Source organism: Pleurodeles waltl, chromosome 5 (genome assembly GCF_031143425.1).
Source record: "Pleurodeles waltl isolate 20211129_DDA chromosome 5, aPleWal1.hap1.20221129, whole genome shotgun sequence".
NCBI classification, from domain to species: domain Eukaryota; kingdom Metazoa; phylum Chordata; class Amphibia; order Caudata; family Salamandridae; genus Pleurodeles; species Pleurodeles waltl.
The window spans coordinates 787,666,877-787,690,967 of record NC_090444.1 but is presented as its reverse complement, the minus strand read 5'-3'; the positions used below and the strand labels follow the sequence as shown (position 1 = coordinate 787,690,967).

The window sequence follows — 24,091 nt, the reverse complement described above, 5'->3', positions numbered from 1 at the left end:
CCAAGCTAGCAAGTGGGTGACCGGAGGTAAGCAGAGGGTGATTCTCTTTTACCTTGACTAGAGTGAGGGTCCTTGCTTGGACAGGGGATAACCTGACTGCCAACGATATACCCCATTTCTAACATTGGTGATCAGCGGTTGGGATTAACATGTAATTGTACTTGACATACAGTGATTAAGTGCACACTACTGTTTTGAGTTCAGACCACTAGGTGACCACATATGACTTGTCTTGTGATTTTTTTTTTTTTTTTTTCTTGGATTTTTCCCTACATCAATTTTTGTGGTAATCTTTGCTTGACTTGTGAACTTCATTGGGAACTTGTTTTCTGCCTTTTGAAACTTTGCACTTTTGTTGACTTTTCATCATGTCCCAATCTGGAGATGCATTAGTTGGAGCTGCTTTTTATCTAGAGAAATTAGAGAGCTATACAAAGGCTCAGTTGAAGCAGGTCTGTAAAAGCTTTGACTATCCAATTAAGAGCTCATCCAAGAAGGAGGAGCTGCAAAAGGCACTGAGGGCCTGGGTGACAGCCAAGAGCACTGAAGGGCACACAGAGGATGAGGAGAATAAGGAGGAGGAAGAGCATTCCATACACAATGGTATTGTGGGTGGGCCTGTTATGTCCAAGGAGAGGGTCTCCAGGGCAGGTAGCAGTGTCTCATCTAAGGGTCTGACCCCTGAAGAGTTGCAGGACAGACAGACAGAGAGGGGGCGCCAGAGGGAGTTGCAGAAAATGAGGATGGCCATAGAGGAAAAAAAGTTGTTGTTGGAGCATGAGTTCAGCTTGAAGGAGCTGGATCAGAGGAGCCAGTCTAGTAGGGATGGTGGCAGCCGCATCACAGTGCAGCCTGAGAGGAGGGTGCACATTCCTAAAGATCTTGTGAAGGATTACAAAAGGGAGGATGACATATACTTGTGGTTTAAGGGGTATGAGTCTGCTCTCCACATGAATCTGGTCCCTGAAGCTCATTGAATGGCGGGTCTCTGGAAGCACTTTGAGGTAGAGGGGAGTGATACACTGAAATCCTTAGGGGATGCTCAGAATCTCCCCTACACTGTCATGAAGAATGCTCTACTCACGAGGTATGGTCTCACCCCTGAGCAGTATAAGGATAAGTTTAGGTCCTATAAGAAGAAGGAATCCTAAACATGGTTGAAATGTGTTGATTCTTATTGCAGGTCACTGGCTGGTTGGGTGAAGGGCAGTAAGGTAGCTATGTATGAGGGGCTTTACAATCTGATTGCTTAGGAGCATCTGTACAGTTTATGTTTGCCAGAGCCGCGCCAGCACCTGATTGACAGCAAGCTGACTGATCCTAGGAAGCTTGTGCAGGAAGCGGACAGCTCGGAGAGCACCATGGTCCAAAAGAGGTATGGGGGAGACCACGCCAAGGGTGGGCAGGGTCCTTCTCCGAAGACAGGGGGGGTAAGGGTATACAGGGGGAGCTCTCTAAAGGGCCCCAAACTGATTCCCAGGGTAAGGATTCTCAACTCCCCAGTGAGAAGAAGCCATGGTTCTCCAAAGGGAAGCCAGTGGCAGGTGGTCCCTGACGTAAGTGCTATGCATGTGACCAGGTGGGTCATGTGAGGGGGGACCCCAAATGCCCCAAGAGTACACCGGCACCCACTGGTGTGCCATCCCAGGGTTTGGCGAGTGTAGCGCTTGGGGAGGAGTGGTTCCAGGTGGGTGGGATCCAGCTGAGATGACCCTTGTCTCACTAAGGGACAGTGAGATGGTCCAGAGAACCCTCGTGCCTGAGAACACTAAGATGTACAGGCAGTGGGTGACCTTCAATGGACAGAGGGTGGAGGCTCTGAGAGACACAGGAGCCAGTGCGACTACAGAGAGGAGTCAGCTGGTGTCTGAAGAGCAGATTGATCCCCGGGTACTTCACCAAGTAGTTGCAGTGGACAACTCAGAGCGCCAGTGCGCCAGGTCTCAGGTTCCTTGAAGGTAGATGTGAGTCCAACCAGGCCTGTTGATTGTTTGCTAGGCAATGACCTGGAGGATTTCCCTTGGAAGGAGGTGGAACACAGGTCTCACTTGGAGATGTTGGGTCTGCCTGGGTGGGTACGCATATCCACCGGTCAATGGCAGCCCGTCAGGGTGGTCAAGAGCCCCAGGAGCCTGAAAAAGTGGCCCAGGGGACCGACAAGAAGAGGAAGGGCAGGGGGCGCAGGAAACCGACCCAGAAGTTCCCACAGTCTGGGAGGAGGCAGAGCCTGAGGGTGAGGCCCCGGAGCTTACAGGGAAACAGGTGGCTGAGCTGGGTGATGTCCTTGAGCTGTCAAAGTGGCAGCAGGAAGGGGGGCCCACCAGGGAAGCATTCTGTGCACCACAGAGGACATGCCCTACTCTGGAGGGTTTGCGGCAGCAGGCTGCAGACCAGGCGGCTGGCAAGGAGCCAGAATCGCACTTGATCTATTGGGAGGATGACCTCCTGTATAGTGAGCCTAAGGTTCCTGAGCCTGGGTCAGCCCGTGTGCTGGTGGTACCCCAGTGTTTCAGGGCCTTCCTACTGGGGTTGGCTCATGATGTGCCTTTAGCTGGACATTTGGGGCAGGACAAGACCTTTGAGAGGCTTGTCACCCTCTTTTACTGGCCCCTAATGCACAGGCACTCGGATGCACATTGCAGGTTCTGCCAGACTTGTCAGTCAAGTGGCAAGAGTGGGGGGAAATGTAAGGCTCCCCTTCAACATTTACCTGTTGTCAGTACTCCCTTTGAGAGGGCAGTTATTGACATTGTGGGGCCTCTGGATTCCAAAACAGCCATGGGCAACAGTTTCATCCTGGTCTTGGTGGACCACGCCACCCGGTACCCAGAAGCGATTCCTCTGAGGTCAATCACTTCCCCTATGGTGGGTCGTGCTTTGATGGGGGTTTTTACCCGCATGGGGTTCCCCAAGGAAGTGGTATCTGATAGGGGTACCAACTTCATATCCACGTATATGAAGTCTCTGTGGAAGGAGTGTGGGGGTAACCTACAAGTTCACCACCCCTTACCACCCCAAAGTAATGGTCTGGTTGAGAGAATCAGCCGAACCTTGAAAGGCATGATTATGGGCCTGTCAGAGCCCTTAAGGCAGAAGTGGGACGTCCTCTTGCCATGCCTTCTGTTCGCTTACAGGGAGGTGCCTCAAAAGAGACTTGGGTTTAGTCCTTTTGAGCTCATCTATGGCCACCCTGTGAGTGGACCTTTAAGTCTGGTCAAGGAGGCTTTGGAAAAAGCTCCTAGTAAACCCTCCCAGGATGTATTCAGTTACATGCTGGCTTTGAGAAACCAGACTGCCCTCTTCAGGAGTCTCGCACAGGAGAACCTGGAAGCAAGCCAAGAGGACATGAAACGCTGGTATGACCAGAATGCCACTCTGGTCGACTTTCAATCAGGACAAAAAGTGTGGGTGATGGCACCAGTGGAGCCTAGGGCGCTCCAGGACAAATGGACGGGCCATTTGAGGTGATGGAGCTCAAGAATGAAGTCACGTACCTGGTGGACTTGCAGCCTCCAAGTAACCCTTAAAGGGTCCTGCATGTCAACCGCCTCAAGGCGCAATTTGAACGGACTGAACTGTCCATGCTCCTTGCAACAGATGATGGGGTGGAGGAGGAGAGTGAGCCTCTTCCTGACCTCCTGTCTGCAGGAGAGAAAGATGGGTCTGTGGAGGGAGTGATCCTCTCTCCCTCCCTGACTGAAGAGCAGCAGGGTGACTGTCGCCATGTGTTGGGACAGTTCGCCTCACTATTTTCCCTGATCCCAGGGGTCACACACCTGTGCACACATGATGTGGACACTGGGGATCGTACACCCATTAAACAAAAGGTTTACAGGGTGACTGACCGGGACAGGGCTTGCATTAAGGATGAAGTATCCAAAATGTTAACCCTAGGGGTGATTGAGCATTCCAGCACTCCTAGGGCCCGCCCAGTGGCATTGGTCCCAAATGCTGCTGCACCTGGTGCCACTCCAGAACTCAGGTTCTGTGTGGACTACTGGGGGCTCAATGCGGCCAGCAAGACTGACGCACACCCCATCCCCCGAGCTGATGAGCTCATAGACTGGTTGAGAGCTGCCCAGTACCTCAGAACGTTTGACTTAACATCTGGGTACTGGCAGATTGCCTTAACTGAGGGGGCCAAGGAGAGGTCATCATTTTCTACCCCAGATGGACACTTTCAATTTAAAGTGATGCCATTTGAGATGAAGAATGCCCCTGCCACCTTTCAGAGGTTGGTCAACCAGGTGTTGGCTGGGCTGGATGAGTTCAGTGCTGCCTACCTGGATGACATTGCTGTGTTTAGTTCCACATGGGAGGAACATCTGCAACACCTCTGGAGAGTGTTAGAGGCCATGCAGAAGGCAGGCCTCACTATTAAGGCAAGCTATTGCCAAATAGGGCAGGGTTCTGTGGTGTACTTGGGACACCAGGTGGGGAGTGGCCAGGTGGCACCCCTACAGCCTAAGATTGATACCATTCTGGCTTGGGAGCCTCCCACGACCCAGACTGAAGTGAGAGCCTTCTTAGGTCTCACAGGATACTACAGAAGGTTTGTCAAGGGATATGGTACCATTGTTTTCCCCCTTGACTGAGTTGACTTCTAAGAAGCAACCCAGGAAGGTGATCTGGACAGAGGCTTGCCAGACCGCTTTTGATGCCCTGAAAGCTGCCATGTGCACAGCACCTGTGCTGAAGGCACCTGACTACTTCAAGGAGTGTGTTGTGCAAACAGACGCCTCAGAGCATGGTGTTGGAGCAGTACTCTCAAAGCTTAATGAAGAGGGCCTAGATCAACCCATAGCCTTCATTATCAGGAGGTTACTTCGCAGGGAACGTAGGTGGAGTGCCATAGAACGTGAAGCGTTTGCTGTGGTCTGGGCGCTGAAGAAGCAAAGACCCTACTTGTTTGGGACTCACTTCTGAATTCAGACCGACCACAGGCCCCTCAGATGGTTAATGCAGATGAGGGGTAAGAATCCAAAACAGTTGAGGTGGTCCATTTCCCTACAGGGGATGGACTTTACAGTGGAACACTGTTCTGGTACAGAGCACATCAATGCTGATGGTCTGTCCAGGTTCTTCCGCCTTAGAGATGAGAACTCCCATGAGGTTGGGTAGTTGCTCCACACTTTCAGCTGGGAGGGACACGTGTTATACATTTCATCCTTGGCATGGTCTCCCTTAACTTTTTGCCTCTTTTTCCTAGGTTGGTGATGTGTTCTAGACTCTGTTTTTGCTGTTTTTGTTACTCTGGGCACTATACCACGGCTAACCAGTGCTAAAGTGCAAGTGCTCCTAAACCAAATGTGTATGTAATTGGTTCATCCATGATTGCCATATTTGGTTTACTAGTAAGTCCCTAGTACAATGCACCAGAGGTGCCCAGGGCCTGTAAATCAAATGCCAATAGTGGGCCTGCAGCACTGGTTGTGCCACCCACATTAGTAGCTCTGTAAACATGGCTCAGACCTGCTAATGCAGTGTCTGTGTGGGCAGTTTTAGACTGTAAATTCAACTTGGCAAGTGTACCCACTTGCCAGGCCTAAACCTTCCCTTTTCTTACATGTAAGATACCCCTAAGGTTGGCCCTACGTAGCCCCAAAGGCAGGGTGCAGTGTATGGTTAAGGTAGGAAATATAGTAATGTGTTTTATATGTCCTGACAGTGAAATACTGCTAAATTAGTTTTTCACTGTTGCAAGGCCTGTCCCTCTCATAGGTTAACATGGGGGTTACATTTAAATATGATTAAAGTGTAGATTCCCTTTCGGAGCGGATAGACATGTGGAGTTTGGGGTCTCTGAGCTCACAATTTAAAAATACATCTTTTAGTAAAGTTGATTTTAAAATTGTATGTTTGAAAATGCCACTTCTAGAAAGTGAGCATTTTCTTGCTTAAACCATTTCTGTGACTCTGCCTGTTTGTGGATTCCTTGTCTGGGTCAGTTTGACAGTTGGGCTGATTGCACCTCTCACTAGACAGTGACACAAAGGGAGCTGGGGTGTACTCTGCATTTCCTGATGAGCCATCTGTGCTAGGAGGGAGGGGAGGAGTGGTCACTCACACCTAAAAGGGCTGTGCCTGCCCTCACACAATGCAGTCTCCAACCCCTTGGTGTGTGTCTGGGGCCTGGCCTGGGCAAGGCAGGATTTCACAAACAAGAGAGACTTTCCTTTGAAGTAGGCCTACTTCAGAGGGCAAAATGGGTATAAGAAGGGCACCCAAAACCACAGACTTTAGAACACTTCTGCCAACCAAAGACCCCATTTCTAACAGTATGTATCTGTTCAACAAGTTAATTGTTAAGTAATTGACATTAACACTAATAGACCTGGAATGTGACAAATTAAACTGCATAGGCGTATCTCTATGATTGTACCCTGCAAGCCAGAGAATTAAGCCTATTCTTCAGTAAGTATTGGAGCTTTTATTCTGGTTATCTAGCATCGGACAAATACTAACTTCTGTTCATGCTATTGTCGAAAGTTATTACATTGTAAATTAGTTGTGAGAAGTTTATATTCCTTTTTGTTTAATAGTCAAAAAATACAAATCATGTGCTGCTTAGTTACACGAGAACTGGTCTCTTGAACTTCTGGTACATTATTCATTTTAAAGCAGCATTCATCTTTATCAGGTCTCTTTGAAATAAATGTTGTAAATTGAAATTCCTGTGACTGTGGATAGAGCCACATATGTATGGGTTTGATGTGGGGCAAATTGCGAAAGGGGAATCTGCCAAAAGAGTCTCCTTTCGCACCTTTTGTGATGCAGCAGACATTTCCACCAGTTGTGGAAGATTTGCTGTTGCAGAGATTGAGATATGATGGTGGCTCCCCCTCCCATCGCACCCCACCAGTTTAGAATGACTTATTAGCCACCATGTCTAGCAGAGTCCACACTCTGGAAGGCTGTCATGGAATAGGTGGCAGACTTTCATAAAATGTAAGCAAAGTGTCCTAACAGTGTACCCGCACAGTTGGTGTTAGATATTCTGCTAGCAATATCACCATTGAAGAGTTTTATGTCAAGTGCATTTTTTCTTAAAGTCCTGTATTGACAGCAGATACAATAACTTCTCTGCAGTGGTGCTGAAACAGTTTTCAGAGTGGGGGTGCTGCCAACAATGTTACTTCACAGAGGTCAAAGGGAGTGCAAAAAATCCATGCAGCACACAAACAGTGCACCAAATGTGACAGGCTCATACAGAAGGAGATTGGTAACGGTGTTGTATATAGTCAGTGGTGCATTTTGGAGCACACTGTTGCAAATATATCACTAAAGCATGGTATGATCTCACACTATCATTTACAGACAGCACACTTTCTATCAAAATGGCTACTAAATTTGCAAAGATGGCATGGTATCAGACTGTCCTAAACAGACCGTTTTCAAACGGCTGCTAAATTTGCGAAAACGTGCAGTTTTATTGCTAAAACTAAATAGTGCACAAACTATGACGATTTTGAAAATTAAGTTTCAGTGAACAGTATTCATTTGTGTTTCACAAAGTAAAGTCTCTTGATTTGTTTTAATCCTATTAAAATCTTGTTTCCATCACTTTTAGACTTACAAACAATTGCTGGTATATTTTCAAATATTTGTAAAGTTCATTATAGTGTTTTACACTTTGTCCTGTGTTACAAAAATAGACATCCCACAGCCTTCCCTTTTACACTTCCTGTAACCCAATATGATAATAAGAGTGCTCCACACCTCTCTTTACAAACATTAATCCGTATATTAAAATAGTAAGCAGCTATTTGCCTGAAAACATTGCCTGACATTTGACCTCTGTCTTTGAATGCACAACAAATGTGACAAGACAGAAACACAATTTAAAGGCGTCTTTATTGCTAATTCATCTTCTGACATCCAGCATGGATATGTTGGGGGTTCTGCAGTAACGTCTGCACCCCCACTTCCAGCACCTATGCTTTTGTGGAGGAACCTTAACTGCACTGCTGGCTCACACTAGATGTGGCAGACTTTCCACCACTACCTGGGCAGATTTAGTTAAATTAATAATTGTTTAATCCAGACTTTGAATGGTTAACCAATTCAATTATTCAATCTACTTTAAATATGAAATACAAGTCCCAAACACTTTCAGTTTCAATGTTTTAATCACTGATGTCTCCATATTTGTAAATAGTCACCCAATTCCGTTTACGGTCATTCCAAACCTACTTCTAAATTTCTCGTATTTTGGTGTCCAGGTTGTCTCGATCACCCATTGAATGGAAAAACAAGATCAATCTCATTAGCCTGATATTTCTGAAGAAAAGCTATGTTTGTGTTGAATAAGGTCATTCTGAAAACAGTGCTGTAAAGACAGTAAGACAGCAGTAATTACCAGCAACCTAAAGGCGGGATTTAATCCAACCTATTACATATAATCCTTTGGCTTTTTATCATTATTATTTGGCAGAGGTGTAGAGCAAGAGGTACGTATGTTAAAATTGAAATAACTCAGAATGGCTCACTCAACTCTACTATATTTGCATGAGCGTCACCAAAAGTATAATATCATAATATCAGGGTAAGCAATAAGGCTAGCATGTCCTGAACTCACAAGTACACATCATTAGAAACCTCATACCCAAGCCTTCATTGTATAACCAGTATGTACATACATAAGGATCTTTAAAAAGATTACATACTATTATATCATACCCTCTATCTGTATATGTCCTCATGCAGTTTTAGCCCTTTTCAAAGGGGTAATCATACTTTTAGATTTTTCAAGCTAGTATATTTCTAAAACTTCCTGTACCCCACAATAATAAGGGTTTGTAAGAAATTGGGTTTCTGGTTGATGGGATGAAACCCTATTCAAGCAGCAACCACAATGTTTGTCAGGATGAAGTCAAAGGCAAACCCGAAACTAACCCATCCTTAACGCTCTTGTACCTTGGCACACAAGTAGTCAGGCTTAACTTAGAGGCAATGTGTAAAGTTTTTAGCCAGCACTTCAAACAGTAGTAAAGTGAAGCACAACACAAGACAAATCCCATATCACTTTAGAAAAATAGCGTAACACTTAATAAATAATGTAAGACCAAAATGACAAAAATCCAATCAGTAGAACCGGAGACATGCAACTTTAAAGATTTAAGTGAAAATAGTGCCAAAAAACCACTAAGCGTCAACTGTAGAATCTTATCGCCCAGGACCAGGACAATGTCAGAAGTTCAGGCCAACAGCAATGGAGCGTGGCCAGGCTGCAGGGACCCAGTTAGGCCCAATGAACAAAAGTACCTTAAATTCTGGTTGCGGAGCATTGCAGAGTCCCCTGTTGAGGATGCGCTGCATGCGGAGTCCTGTGTCGTCATTGTCAAGGACGTAGTCGACGAGGAGCTTGCAATGTGAAGGCCTGCATTGAGACTGTGTCATGCTGCAGTGGTTCCTGAAAAGCTGTGTCCAGCAATGCGAAGTTCTGCACTGGAGATAAACCGCGCATTGGTTCCGATGTTGAGTTTGGTGAGGTGGTGCATCAGGCAGCGGGGCTCTGGTGCTAAATTTCTGGTTGGCGATGCATCACACTGCGGCCCGATTCATAGATCCTGCTGGGGCCACAGTTCGGCTGGCAGAGCACCTTTCAGGCCCACTTCCAAGTGTCTAGGGCTGGAGTGGCACCACTTAGGAGGGCAAGACTCACAGTTGGCACAGTCCTGGTGCTGGGTTCAAGGTAGCTGGAGTTTTTTGTCCCTGAAGTTCAGGTCAAGAGGCCAGCTAACTAGCCCTTGGAGTCTGGCGGTCCTGGTTCCAAGAAACCAGTCCTTCACGCAGGCAGCAGGGCAGCAGAATGGGAGTCCTTCTTGCAGAGGAGCATAGTAGTCCTTCTTCTGAGTTTCTCCACAGCTCCAGATGCTGGGACTAAGGGTCTAGTCTTTATACCTGGTGCCCACTTTGTAGTAGAAGAAGGCTCTGGGGCTTTACACACCCCTGAGGTGTCAGGTGATCCCTTCTTCCCTCCTCTGAACCCAGCTTTTCTGGGGTCGTTAAAGAACAGTGTCAACCCCCTTTGTGAGAGTGCTCAGGCAGAGCCTTTGTTATGTGCAAGTGTGGTAGATAACAGCTTCTCCCCCTCATCAACCCAGAGTGGCCTTTCCAGCCAACACCTATCTTCCTTTATTTTTAATCTCGCTGTCTGGGAGCAATGCACAAAGACCAACTGCCAGATTCACCTAGCATGTGACCCAAGGACAGGTTGTAGACTCTAAGGCGGTCATTCCAACCCTGGCGGTCATGGACTGCCAGGGCCGGGGACCCCGGATGCACCGCCAACGGGCTGGCGGTGCATCCCAGGGCATTCTGACCGCGGCGGTACAGCCGCGGTCAGAAACGGAAAACCGTCGGTGTCCCGCCGGTTTTCCGCTGCCCTGAGGAATCCTCCATGGCGGCGCTGCAGGCAGTGCCGCCATGGGGATTCCGACCCCCTTACCGCCAGCCTGGTTCTGGCGGTTTTGACCGCCAGAACCTGGCTGGCGTTAACGGGTGTCGTGGGGCCCCTGGGGGCCCCCTGCAGTGCCCATGCCAATGGCATGGGCACTGCAGGGGCCCCTTAACAGGGCCCCACCAAGATTTTCAGTGTCTGCATAGCAGACACTGAAAATCGCGACGGGTGCAACTGCACCAGTCGCACCCTTCACACTCTGCCGGCTCCATTGGGAGCCGGCATCCTCGTGGGAAGGGGTTTCCCGCTGGGCTGGCGGGCGGCCTTCTGGCGGTGCCCAGCGGGAAACTCAGAATTACTGCGGCGGTCTTCTGACCGCGTAGCGGTATTCTGCCGGCGGAACTTTGGCGGGCGGCCTCTGCCGCCCGCCAAAGTTAGAATCACCCCCTAAATGGTTAGGACAAAAAATGGCAACTTTCTAAAAGTAACGTTTTCAGAATTCTGAATAAAATTCCATCTTTATCGTTAAAGAGGGCTTTTAATTACAGTTCTTTAAACACCAAACTCGAATTCTCTACCTGATCCTAATTGAAAGTTAGCACTTATTAAATGTAAAAATGGTAACCTAATGTTATCCTATTGAAGAGGTAGGGCTTGGGGTAGTGAACATTTTTTTCACTACCAGGTTATGTAAAACATAACTGTACATGTCAGATTTTTTAAATACACTGCACCCTGACATCTAGGCTGTTCAGGGCCGAACCTAGGAGTGCCTTATATGTACTAAAAAGGAAGGTTTAGGCCTGGCAAAAAGTTTATCTTGTCAGGTCAAAATGAAGTTTAAAACTGCACACACAGGCTGCAATAGCAGGCCTGAGACATCTTGAGAGGGCTACTTAGGTGGGGCACAATCAGAGCTGCAGACCCACCAGTAGCATTAATTTACCCAGAGTATATTTAGTACCAATTTACTAGGGATGTACAGTTAAAATAAATAGTCCAATTGAATGTGAGCCAATTTTAGCATGTTGAAAGGAGAGAGCACACACACTTTAGCACTGGTGAACAGTGGTAACATGTGCAGACTCCTAAAGGCAACAAAAGTGAAGTCAGCATAAACAGGAGGCAAAAACTTAGAGAGAAAACCATGCAGAGGATGTCAGGTCCAATGGGTGAAACTGTTATTTTCCATAGCTGAGCTGCTTGCCAGCTACCCGTAAAATGGCAAAAAGAAATGGGTTATTTATGACTTGTTATTAAATCTCATCATAATCAAGACTGTGTCAAACATATTAGAGTCTAGCACAACAAAAGGTATCCGAGTTAATACTTCCTCCCAGAAATCTCTAATCACTGGAAGATTGTAAGCATATGTAATCAATCTGCTCCCTTGAGCTGACATCCAGGGCAAGTAGAAACTTTAGACAGATACCACTTAGTCAGCTTTGCAGGTGTAATGTAAAAATCACAGCAATTCTGGTAGTGTTGCAATCACAATTCGGCTATTTGAATAGTTTGCTTACATAGATGTACAGATTGCACAATCTGATCCTGGGTGGGGTGATGTCTATTTCTAACCATTGTGATCATTCCTTAGCCTCTGCAGAGATAATACTTTATTGGTTTCCATAAGTATTTCATAGTATCCAAACTATCCCTTAAGGGTTCTTTTCAAGAAGGGTAGTGTATAGCTTTGGAAAACAACCTAGCTACAAGAATCGGCCTTTAACCACAAAGACTACTCTAACTTGAAGGTAGCAGAAGAATTCTTTTGTGTTAGTTTTACATTCTTCTTGTATGTTCTGAAAGTATTTGAGAGTGTCCTTATCGAATAGTTGGTATATGAACTGTATGTTGTGACAAGCAAAGTTTTTTGGGCAAATCTATTTGTTCATCTATATGCCCCAAAAAAGTAGTAAATCCATGTAGCTTGGGTATTTACATAAGTGTAGTGATATTTAGCTAGGTTGATCTTCAGTCTCCAAGACATCTGTATGATGTACATTTCGGATCATGTTTACTGTGAAAGGAGTGAAAGAGATCTTATGGAGGGTGAGCCAATGTTGCCTCCATAAATATCGAAGCGCTGTTTGATTTTTGAATAATTTAGTAAACCTTTCACAAAAAAGGGCCCAATAATAAAGTTGAACATTTGTTATGGCCCATCCTCTCTTTACATAAGGTTGTTTTAGAAAATGCATTATCCTATGTGACTCTCTGTGGGTCCCAAAAAGGCAAAAAAAGAGGATAATACGTTTTCTAGGTTTTTGAAGAAGATAGAGAAACGATATATGGGTAATGATCTAAACAATCATAATAACCTAGGGTGTATTATCATTTTGATGATATTTGCACTACCTAATAGTGTAACTGGAAACCTTTCCCATTTGTTCAGTATACAAGAGATTTCAGATAGGGCTTGCTTATATGAAGTCCGTTGTATGTGTTTGTGAGCCTAACCCCTAAGTATCACATACTTGAGACTATGTAGATGGGAGTTTCAGAAGCACCTATGCAGATACATTTGTTTTTTCCTACATTTTGCATTTAGCAAGAAAGAGTACAAAATTCTGCTGTAATCTCATTTACTGCTGATAGTAACAGGATTCAGAATGGCCAATAGGTTTCAGTCTGTGCCTGCCATTAGCTTAATTTTGTCTCTAAGCAGTTTAATAGGTTTGAGATCTGGATTGTCAGTTATGATTTCTAAATGGGGCTCAGCATACAAAGCAAAGAAATGGAAAAGAGGGCATCCTTAGTGTGTGCCCCGTGTAATAGATAAATAGGAGTTATACCCCATTGACTGAGATTGTTGATGGGGTGTCTGGTTAATGTGTTTAATTACTTTCCCTGGCTGTATTAGGATGCCTGCTGTTTGGATATCTGCCATAAAAATGGCCCTTCCACCCTATGAAATAACCTTCTCGGCATCTAGGACAATGAGGGCTAGGGATTGTGCTGAGTTTTCTTCCCAGTGAATGAGTTACAAAGCTAGATAGGTATGTGTAGTGGGGGTCTCTGGCTAGAACAACTCTGAGCTGCCAGGTTGATATTAAACTAATATTTATACTATTATGCTTTGTGGTGATATTGGGTGATATGAGGCTACTAATACTGGAGGTTTATTCTACTTACGAAATACTTTGATACGACCATGGTTGCATGGCTCCAATATTGTCACCCCTTACCATATCTCAATGAGCAGCTGGAAAAAGAGATGTGCTATTACTGGAAACATCAGTTTTTATACATCAGAAGGATTTGCTTCGGTACTGTTAACCTTGACTAGTGGAAATGATTTGATGGTGTTGACCATTTCCTGTTAAGTAGTAGGCTGAATCAAGACCGCCATATCCTGCTCAATAGAGGTTAGATACGTTGCTTTCCTCTAAGGACCTTGTAATGTTTCTTTCCTAGGATTCAGTCTCTGTAGTATTATGGTGACATGTGAAGTAAATGATTTGTAATAGCTCCAAAACTCTTCAGCAATTCCTGATTGATTAGTAAAAGGCGCGCCCTCATAGATTTGATAGACAGAAACCTCTGAGGGGTGGTGTTTATTTGTGTTTGTAAATAAAGTACAATTTTATCTCTCTGCTCGATTAGTAAATGGTTATATCTCCTAGCTTGCCTGGCAAATTGTAATTTATAGTTTTAATTTGTGACTAGGATTTTAAAATGTCCTGCCAAGTAGCTGTTTTTAAATCTGTATCATCTAAGCATTTGGTAAGTTTGATATGCACTTTCTCTGGAGCCACTCAAAGAGGCAAACGATTATTTTCTTCTGATTGTTTCAGCCATCTAGTGTGAACCATATATTCTCTAGCAATCCCTCTTATATACTAGGCCTTTAATGTAACATCAAGGTGTGCCCCAGCCCCCTTTCTTTTCACACTTTATATAAATAAGTTGGATAGTCGTTTTAGGCTTAGCAGGCCGGACATGCTACAGATAGGCTCCTGCCAGGTCCCATTTCTCCAGTATGCTGAACACGCAGTCCTAATGTTCCATATGGAAAATTGGCTGCAAATATTGTTGCCTCCTTTTGAAATGTTCACAAAGTACGTGGATAAAAAAACAAGGTAACAAAATCTTATATGATGGTATGCAGCCTCAGTTCCACAAAACAAAGCCCCATTATATTGATGCCATGATCATACACAATGTCAAAACGTCTCGTATTTGGGAGTGCCTTTTGCGGTATCTTTTAATTGGGTCAATTAAAGAACATCTCGAATACAATAATTTGAAAGATATTGAGAAGCTGTCTTTAGATTTTCCAGGAAACTGAGGTTTAAACCTGTCAGAGATTTGTTGGCTGTTATAATAATAAATGCTTACCAGTAGTAACTCACGGGCTGAATTCAGAGACGTTTTATGCCAGGGGCAAAGAGGGCTCTTGCCCCCAACCTTTCGGAGGCGGGGGCTCTGATCGAGCCAGTCCTGTTCAGCCCAGATTATCTTGAACAATTCTTAAACAGATTGTTTAAAAAAAGTTTTTCATTCATTTATGTTTTGTGGGTGCTGTTTTAGAGTCTTACACACATTTTACAGAGAAATGTTGTGTTTATGTTTTTTGGAACAACCAAAAAAACGTCTTTTTTTAGATCAAAACAAGACCTCATATGAGAAGTGGTAGGGTGTCACAAAGATTATTTACAGTAATATTAGTGAGCTGCTGCTGTCTTGCAATTTTGAAAATGCGTATCACTATCCCTGAATTTTGGGGCATATTTATACTCTGTTTGCACCGAATTAGTGTCATTTTATTTTACTCTAATTTGATGCAAAACTACCTCCATATTTATACTTTGGCACTAGACCCGTCTAGCGCCAAATATATGGAGTTAAAGTCATTTTTTGGACGTGGAAACCTACCTTGCCTTAATTAGATGCAAGGTAGGCATTCCTGTGCAAAAAAAGACTCTATGGCCTTAACGCCATATTTATACTCCCGTGCAAAAATAGTGCATGGGAGGAGTCAAAAAATGGTGCAAAGCTTGCTTGGGTCAGGGCAGGCGTTAGGGGACCTGTGGGCCTATTTCCATGGTGGAACACCATGGAATAAGCCCACAGGTGCCCTCCCCAAGCCCCAGGGACACCCCCCCACCTACACCAGAGGGACAGCGAAAGATGGGGGACCCATGTAAGTACAGGTAAGTATTTTATTTTATATTTTAAAGTGCCATGCATGCCCTGAAATGGGTACCCATACATGGCACTAGGTGCAATGGCCATGTCCATGGGACCCTGGTCCATTGGGGTGGTGGGCATGACTCCTGTCTTTTCTAAGACGGGAGTCATGTGGTATGGATGGTTTTGCGTCAGAAAATGGCTGATTGGTTAGAGTCATGTTTTTTTACCCTAACCAGCCTAACGTCATTTTTTGGGGCAAAACCCCCTTCTTCCATACCGCCACCCCCACCCGACTAACATCTTTTTTTTTTTTTACACTTGCCTACCCTTTGCACTGGCTTGCACCATTCCATAAATATGGTGCCCAGCTGGTGCACAGAAATGGTGCAGGCTGGTGCTAAACTTTTTGGTGCAAAACTGCGTTATTGCAGTTTTGCCCCAAAAAGTATAAATCAGGGCCTTAGAGTTTGGACGAGTGAGTCTTTAGAATGTCAGTGATCTGTCCGAAAAGAGGACATGAAAGAGCCGAAATTGGATCATAAACTCAAAGCTGTTCCAAACAGGGGGCCCCAAAGTACATTTAGCCCAGGACCCCCACAATCCTTAACATGTCCCTGGCTGATTATTTAATTAAAGGAAATACAATGGGCAGAAAATGTTATTTTTTTTTTTACATGGACTACTTTCACTCACGGCCTTGGCGAGTTGGGATTCAGAACCCTGGAGGTTTGTTGTGGCTTACACTTTGGTACAAACAGAAGTCCTCATTTAATCATAAGATTATCTCTGATTGTTTGTCTCTAGCTAATGGCCACTTTGTCTGTTGGTTTAACTATATTAAGGAGAGTTTTGAATAGCTAGGTAGACTTGACATTTTTAAAACGTGCATTACTGCTAATCTTTACACGAACATTAATTTGAAAAAAAACTGTAGTATGGAAAATGTAACAAAACGATGGATCTAACTTAGTCACCTAAAGCAATTGTGATTTAGTATGTATTTCTACATCACATCAAATTTGATTGAATTTTATCACATATACATAACAGATGTCAACCGTAGATTTCTCTTTTTAGGCTAAATATAGTTGCAAGCATTAGTCACTTTTCCTTACGATGGGCTATGGGTGTATTTCTCCTGCCGTCCCTGTAACAACATTTCAGAACAATCTACTATTCATTTTATACTGTTTTGTACATTTTATACAGAGTCAAGGAGTACAATTGTGTTACCACTATTAAGTCTCTCTAATCTTAAACACCACAGGCCTTTGTTTCACTTTTACAACTATTCACTAAGGAATTCAGGTGTTGCACAGGTATTAAATTTATCCAGCACTTACTTAGAAATTTGACTGACGAGTCCACAAAATATTTAGGGAGTAATACATGCTGCAGTTGCACGAATATCAAATATGTTATTCTGTTGATGTGTTTACTTTGTAAACATTTTAAAAGCTTTTCTAATTTATTGATCAATGAATTTTATCCTTCCTGGTCTGGCAAATTTGTGGGCGAGCACTGATATGTGTAATGTATAATACAGAGTATTGGTTGCATTTAAAGTTGCCTTAATCAAGTAATCCCCTAGTGTATCCAACACAACTGTGCATACTTCAGTAAAGAAGGTTGGATCATCCTTATTTGTTCCATATACAGAGCGCATACTAAGAGTGGTAGTTTCTAGATGTAGTGTAGTTATTATCTACCTCCATGCCAGATCACTTTTTTGATCTATAATTTGGAAATGTGTTTTAAAAAATAAAATAGTCACCCCTTTTATCGATGCACTAGCAGAGGTTGTGTCTACCAATTTATCTCCTACCCACTTATATAGTAATTTACCCTTTTCAGACATTTGGGTCTTCTGTAAACAAGCTAAGTCTGAGTTTAACCTCATTTCAAAACTGAGGCCTATGTTACAAGTCTGGCGATCCGGCCTCCACATTACGACCGTGGCGAAAGCGTCACAGTCGGACCACTGGCACCGCCACATTTGCGCCGGCCAATGGACTGGTGGTGCCGGCGGTGAAGCGCTGCCCTGGGGTTTAGGACCGTAGTGTCTGCCAGATTTGGCATGGCAGTTCGACTGCCATGCAAAGGCTGGTGGAGACGGGGTGCCCAGGGCCCCAGGGGAGCCGCTGCACTGCCCATTAACTTGGTATAGGCAATGCAGCGGCCCCCATGGGCAGCCCCGTCGCACTTTTCACTGTCTGATTTGCAGGCAGTGAAAAGTGCAACGGGCGCTGTCGCACCCGATGCACTGCAACATTGCAGCCGGCTCTATTATGAGCCAGAGTCAATGTTGTAAGTAGTTTCCTGCTGGCCCAGTGGAAAACTCATTATGGGGCCAGCGGGCGGAATACCGAAATGGCAGTCTTCCAGGCACGTGAGTTTGGCGGGTGGCCTCTGCTGCCCGCCAAACTTGTAACGAGGCCCAGAATCTTTTCTCATTTAATCTCGTATTTAACCCTTTCATGTTGAGTGTAACTATTCAGTGGCGGCTGGTGACATTTGAAAGTGGTGGGGTGTAAAAGTTCTGGTTGAGTGCCCGGTGGCGAGCGAGTATAGTGAGCGAGCCTGACCGTGATAAGATGGGTTCGGGGGGTTCTTCCCCACAAACATTTTGTAACAAGAGTGGGCAAACTGTACATTTTCAAGCAAATTTGAGAAAGCCAGAAATTTACTGAGGAAATACACGTCACTGAGATTTGTCAGACTGGATACAATGAGAGAGCAAGGAATAAACATTCCATTGCCTGCATTTCTGAAAGCGTCTGCAGCAAACCAATTTACGTAGGCTGCAATGCCTGCTGCAAAGAACAGATCTGTATGCTATATGAATAGCTGAGTGGGTTGGTAAAGCAAGCCTTTACCAGTGCTTTAAAAGAAATTAAATGCTTGTGGTAGAGGGGTTACGGAGAGATGAGGGGCTCTTTTGGCAGGATGAGGTGAGGTAATCTACGGAGGTGGTCATGGTTGCACAAAAGAAGACCGTCGCACTGGGCGCCAGTAGTGCTAAAGCCGACCCTGACTGCAAGCCATTTGTCACTAGGCCATAAAGACACACAACTGTCTGAGGGCTCAGGAGTCAGATGGGCTAAACTGTTGCTGGAGAACTAAGAAAATCGACAACAGCCCGAGTCCATTTTGAAAATGTTTTTTACATTGCATCATGAGAGGAGGCGGCGAGCCTTCTGGCATTATCCTCTTACGGAGATAAATCTGTGTGACCTGCTGCTGCAATTGGGTGCTTAAATAAAAATGATATGCAGTCACTTATCCACCATCTTACTCCTTGGCCCACTGTTCTCATTTAGTCCCCCGCCCCTCACCGGAACCTCTGCAAGGCTGAACCAAAGTTACCTCAAATAGCCTCCTAGGTTAGCAGCACGGCTCTCTGATCCGTGAATATTGCTTTCAAAAGTTAAAAACAATGCTAGAATGTGGGGCCAATGAAACCACCAACCTACGTCTTGCACTATGATGTCTGCGGAAGAGATGCAGTGCCTAGGAGCAATTAAATTATGCAATGCGTGAGCTACTAATAAGCAAAAAACAAACATAGGCATGTGAAATGGGGCCACGTGGCAGCTTTGGAATTGTAATACTTGTTTATAAATAACAGTTCTATGTAATTAAAGAAATAAATCAAAATCCAGGATTTGTAAAGGGCAGCAGACAACCTGTGACGGTTTTATGGCGCTGAATTGTAGACTCTGGAGATTTGCCAAGAATCACATGATGATGATACCGACACTGAGACTTGAACCTGCCTCCCACTGGCTCAGAGGTCAGCAGCTCAGACCATTACACCACAGCCTCTCCCAAATTTAGAATGAAAGTTACACAGTAAACAAATAACATTACATTTCCCACTACCCTGTTAAGCTGCACAATAGTGCTGTAATGATTTCGGACTATAAATTACACTGTAAACAAATAACATTTCCCCCTACCTCTTCAGCTTCACAATAGTGCCGTAACGCCAAATAATGCCTCTCCCCTCCCTGCAGAGCGTGACAAGGGGCCACTAAAGCTCCCATATTCTCACAAATATTCACGGAGAGGGCCGCGTGTCATGGTGCTGCAATTGGATGCTTTAATAAAAATGATATGCAATCAATGCACATATCCACCATTGTTAAACACCACACAAACGTCCTGTCCTGAGTTCGAGCCAGGCTGAACTGTTGTTGATGAACTAAGGAAATCGACAACAGCCTGAGTCCATTTTGAAAATGTGTTTTACAGTACATATATCATGCGAGCAGACGGCAAGCCTGCTGGCATTATCGTCCTATGGAGAGAGGGCCGAGTGACTTGGTGCTGCAACTTGGTGGTTAAAAATAACATGCAGTACAAATGGTAATAACGAAAATTAACACCGACACAAACTCGTGCCTAAACTATAACTTACAGGTGGAAGGCTGAAGCTCAGCACGTTTCAAATGCATGCCGTACTGCAAATCTCAAAGGGAGAGGCGGGCGAGTGGAGGGACAGAGGGGTTAGGAGGGTTAGGGGGGGATGGAGCGAGGCAGGGGATGGGATAAAAAATTTTTTTTAAGGTCAAATACTTACCTTTTGCCGTTGCCGCTGCATGCAGATCACTTCGTGATCAGCCAGCCTCGTGTACACCGCAATCTTTTCCCAGCTACTCCCGGAATGAGGTGGGACCATGGAGGCTTTTTCCCACCCACCCTGTGACGAAGGGCTGCAGTGCTACAGAGCCTTGCTGATTGACAGCCAGCTTTGGAAACCCAGGGCTTATGCTAAAGCGCCCAGGCTGTTTTCTTTTTCTGAGGCTTCAGTGTGTCATAAGAGGCAGTACCTTACAGTGTTGTAGGCTGCCGGAGGCCAGGGCTGAGATCAGGCAAGCCCTATAAATCCTGCGACGGCCAGCACATGCGCTGCAGCACATGTGTCTTTCAAAAGTGCCTGGTTTTGCCTGACCCTCGCGCAGAGCGAGGGTCACACTGTTTGAACTTTAAATGTATGAAACATTTTTTTTGATGCAGAAATTGAAGCTGGGGAAGAAAACATTTTGATGCAAAATTTAAGCTGGGGCGGAGCCCTGCCGCCCTAATGAAGAAACCGCCACTGTAACTATTCTAAATACATAATGGCTAATATGCATGGCCCGTAAGTAACAGCAATAGCTGTGGTACCTTCCATCTTTTATATGGTTTTTCCCTTTAGGCCCTCCCTTTACTTTCTTACTTGCCTCCACTGCACTTCCATCCTCTCCACCGCCACACCTTAGGTGCCTTAAGATGGGTACTCTACTCCTAAACCAGCAAAAAATAGGACAAGGGACAACTCTGATAGAGTCAAGTAATGATGAGGTTCAGATGCTGCTTACTTCCAGCTGTGATAAACTGCAGAGCTTCTTAGGGTTAAAACAAATCTGACATATTTCATGCTAATTAATTCTTAAGGTGACATCTTTCATTGAATCAGCAATCGAAAGAGGCTTAAATTCAGGGATCAGGGCCCTCCGCTCTCTTTGTTTCTTGTCAGTACTGCATGTCAAATCCTGCAATATAGAGATCGAAAATCATTGTCCTGTGGTATTTGTGTCCTTTGTACTGGCCAATGCCAGTACTACTTCCTTAATACTGAAATTCTGAAAAAAGACAATGATAGTCCAAAGCTTAGTCACACTTTGGGTGGGACAGAGGGGAATCAGTGAGCAATATTGATTGACAAGTCCTTTGTCAGGGCATGGTTTTTCAAATCAGTATCAATAGTGTCCTGCACCAGTCGAGAAACCCACTGACTCATATCCAAATGACCAGTATCTGACCTCTCTACAATCCAATTAGTTGCAGGTTAGCACACCTGGACCAATTTTCAAAGGTCATCAATTTTCAAGGGGCCCCGGAAAGCTCACTTTGTAGTGAAGAAAGGCTATGCTGTGAAAAGGGGCTAAACTAGGCTCCAAAATTGTGACCAAATAAAGGTGTGATTAAACCACAGGGGTCCCTCTGTGCGTACAGTTATCAGACGTACCATGGAGTCAACAGTCCAGACAGGAGAATAAGAGGGTGGGTTGTAAAACATGGGACTGCATAACTGTGAAGGCAAAATAAGGGGGGGCACCCAGAAGAGATACCAGCACATGGGATAGTGGAGACTAGAGTATTTTAAGAATGTGATTCAGTAATCTAGGGTCAACCACAATAGGCACATGTGGGAATATATCAGGCCACCCACTACCTCACTGAATCACTTGACCCCCACAGAATGTCTTCATTGAGCCCTTTGGAATTCGTTGCCAACTTATAGACCCAACTTTGTTCCTTGTTGAACAGTCTTGATTCACAGTTAACATCTTCCTATGGGTGCTCCAAGATTACCCACCGGTAATCTTGTTCAGTGTGCCCCTTTCCTAAGAAATGGCTTACATCTTTGTAGTAGCCCATCTGCACATAAGCTTACTACGATCTTCTAGTATTCTTGTCTTAATATTCCGGGTGGTCATGCCTATGTAATGGAGATTGCACGGGCATATTATCAGATATTTCACCCGTTGGGTGCTACAATTAGTGAAGTCTCTTAGGGCCAGTCTGGTATCATGGCATACGCTACAGTTAACACAAGGATAGTGACCTACCATTGGAACATCTGAACAGTTCCTCCTGAGCCTGAGGAACTGGACAAAAGGGAGATTGTTGCGTAGATGGTGTGGGTGGAAACTATCATGGAGTAGCAAGCAATTCTTTGCAGTGGGTTTTCATGGGTCGTGGGACGTAAGACCCCTTGGTCTCCTACGATGTTAAGATCTAGATAAAACAGCTCCTTGTTGCTTGTCGTGTGGATGAATTTAAAGAACTGATCTTGTCTGTTAAGCCAGCTCAAGAAGTCTGTTCACTTAGCTTTACTCTCCTCCCATAGGACCAGAACATCATCAATGTACCTTTTCCTTAGTTTGATGTGATTTTATATGAATTTGTGGATGTCAGGATCTTGTGAACTTCAAAATAATGGACATAAAGGCCAGCTATTCTCGGTTGCTCATGCTCATGCTGGTCCAGTGTTTCTGGAGGTATAAGGTGTTCTCAAATTCAAAGAAATTCTTAGTGAGGGCCCAGTTACAACATTCCATAACCATATTACGTGATGTCTGATGTTTCCACTCCACATCAAAAAGGATGTCCTCGATTATACTCAGGGTCTCCGCATGGGGAAGGCTAGTATAGAGACTATCTATGTCCAAACCAATCAGGAGGTGAGTGTCAGGGTCAAAAGTGAGATCTTTAATTATGGGTAAAACATCTTTCGTATCCTTTAAGTATGTATCAGTATTCTGAACAATGGGTTGTAGAAAAGCATCCACAAAAAGGGATAAGCATTCCAAAATGGATCCTATACCTGACACAATGGGTCGTCCTGGAGGATTCTCCCAATTTTTGTGTATTTTAGGAATGGTGTAGAAATAATGGGTCGTCCTGGAGGATTCTCCAAATTTGTGTGTATTTTAGGAATGGTGTAGAAATAAGGGTGTCTGGGGTTCTTATTAATGAGGAATTATCTTTCCTTCTGAGATATCCCATTGTGAGCCAGAGCCTGCTTAACAAGGCTGCTGATTGGCACCCTCAAAAAGTCTGTAGGGTCCTTGGTACGTTTCTTGTAATTTTGTGTGTCCTCTGGAGGGCAGAAGCATTCATTCCGGTATGATGTGGTGGACTGAATCACTATGGCTCCACCCTTAACCTGCGGTTTTATGACTATGCTCTGGTCACTTGATAGTTCCTTATTGGCTGCCTTCTCCTCCTTTGTGGTGTTGTGGAAAGCCTTTAGGATGCCTGAGTTAATCTCCCCATTATCTTTCAAAACTGCTTCCTCCAAAGCAATAAACTCCACTGGGATAGATGTAAGGGGAGGCTTGAAAGCGGACTTGTTTCTCAGGCCCGCGTCTCCCTGTGTGTTCTCCAGCACAAGTTTACCATCAAAGTAAGCTCCAAGTTTAATCTTTCTGATAAATTCATGGATCTCACAGCTGAGCTTGAATTTGTCTACAGGGGCTGGGGTACAAACCCCGATCCTTTTTCTAATACTTGCATTTGGATAGGTGTGAGTCTCTAATCATAGAGATTCACTACTAAGCTGGTCAGCTGCCAGGTTGCTTGGGCCCGAAGCTGTTTCTTTGAACAAGCTCCATGTTGTCATCCCTACTTGTTCTAGAGTAGGAGCCTATTGGACTTGGGACTGCTGTTTTGTTTTGCCCCTCATGCGCCCTTGGCCTGCCCCTAAAAAATGGCCTGGGCTGCTTGGTATTGTGAAAAAGGGGCACTAGGGGATCCCAATGGTTAAATCGTGGTGCATACATCTACGGAGGTGGTAGTAGGGTTGCCGGTGGTACACGATAAAGAAAGGGCCAGGCTACATGCGTGATCTGGTGCAGGGGCCCCACCCTCTGGTTTGTCTATATCCTGTTCTCCTGCTCCTCCTGTTACTCCATCTGGTTTGGGAAAATTCCCTTGCTCCCATGCTAGAATTGGAACCACTGGAACTTGTGTCTGACAGGTCTGAATCAGTATTGTAGCCCG

At 44.9% G+C, this 24,091-nt stretch overlaps 1 protein-coding gene across 3 annotated transcripts in view; it reads right to left on the bottom strand.

The window, feature by feature from the left end:
• Positions 1–24,091, bottom strand: part of TPD52L1 (TPD52 like 1) — a 943,512-nt gene that overhangs the window by 117,806 nt on the left and 801,615 nt on the right. Inside the window, exon 1 of one of the 3 annotated variants that reach the window (XR_011203732.1) lies at positions 20,121–20,390. The exons of the other annotated variants lie outside the window; for them this stretch is intronic. The gene's annotated coding sequence lies outside the window, so the exon portion shown is untranslated. Of the gene's footprint in view, positions 1–20,120; positions 20,391–24,091 lie in introns of those variants that run through there. 3 annotated transcript variants of the gene reach the window in all.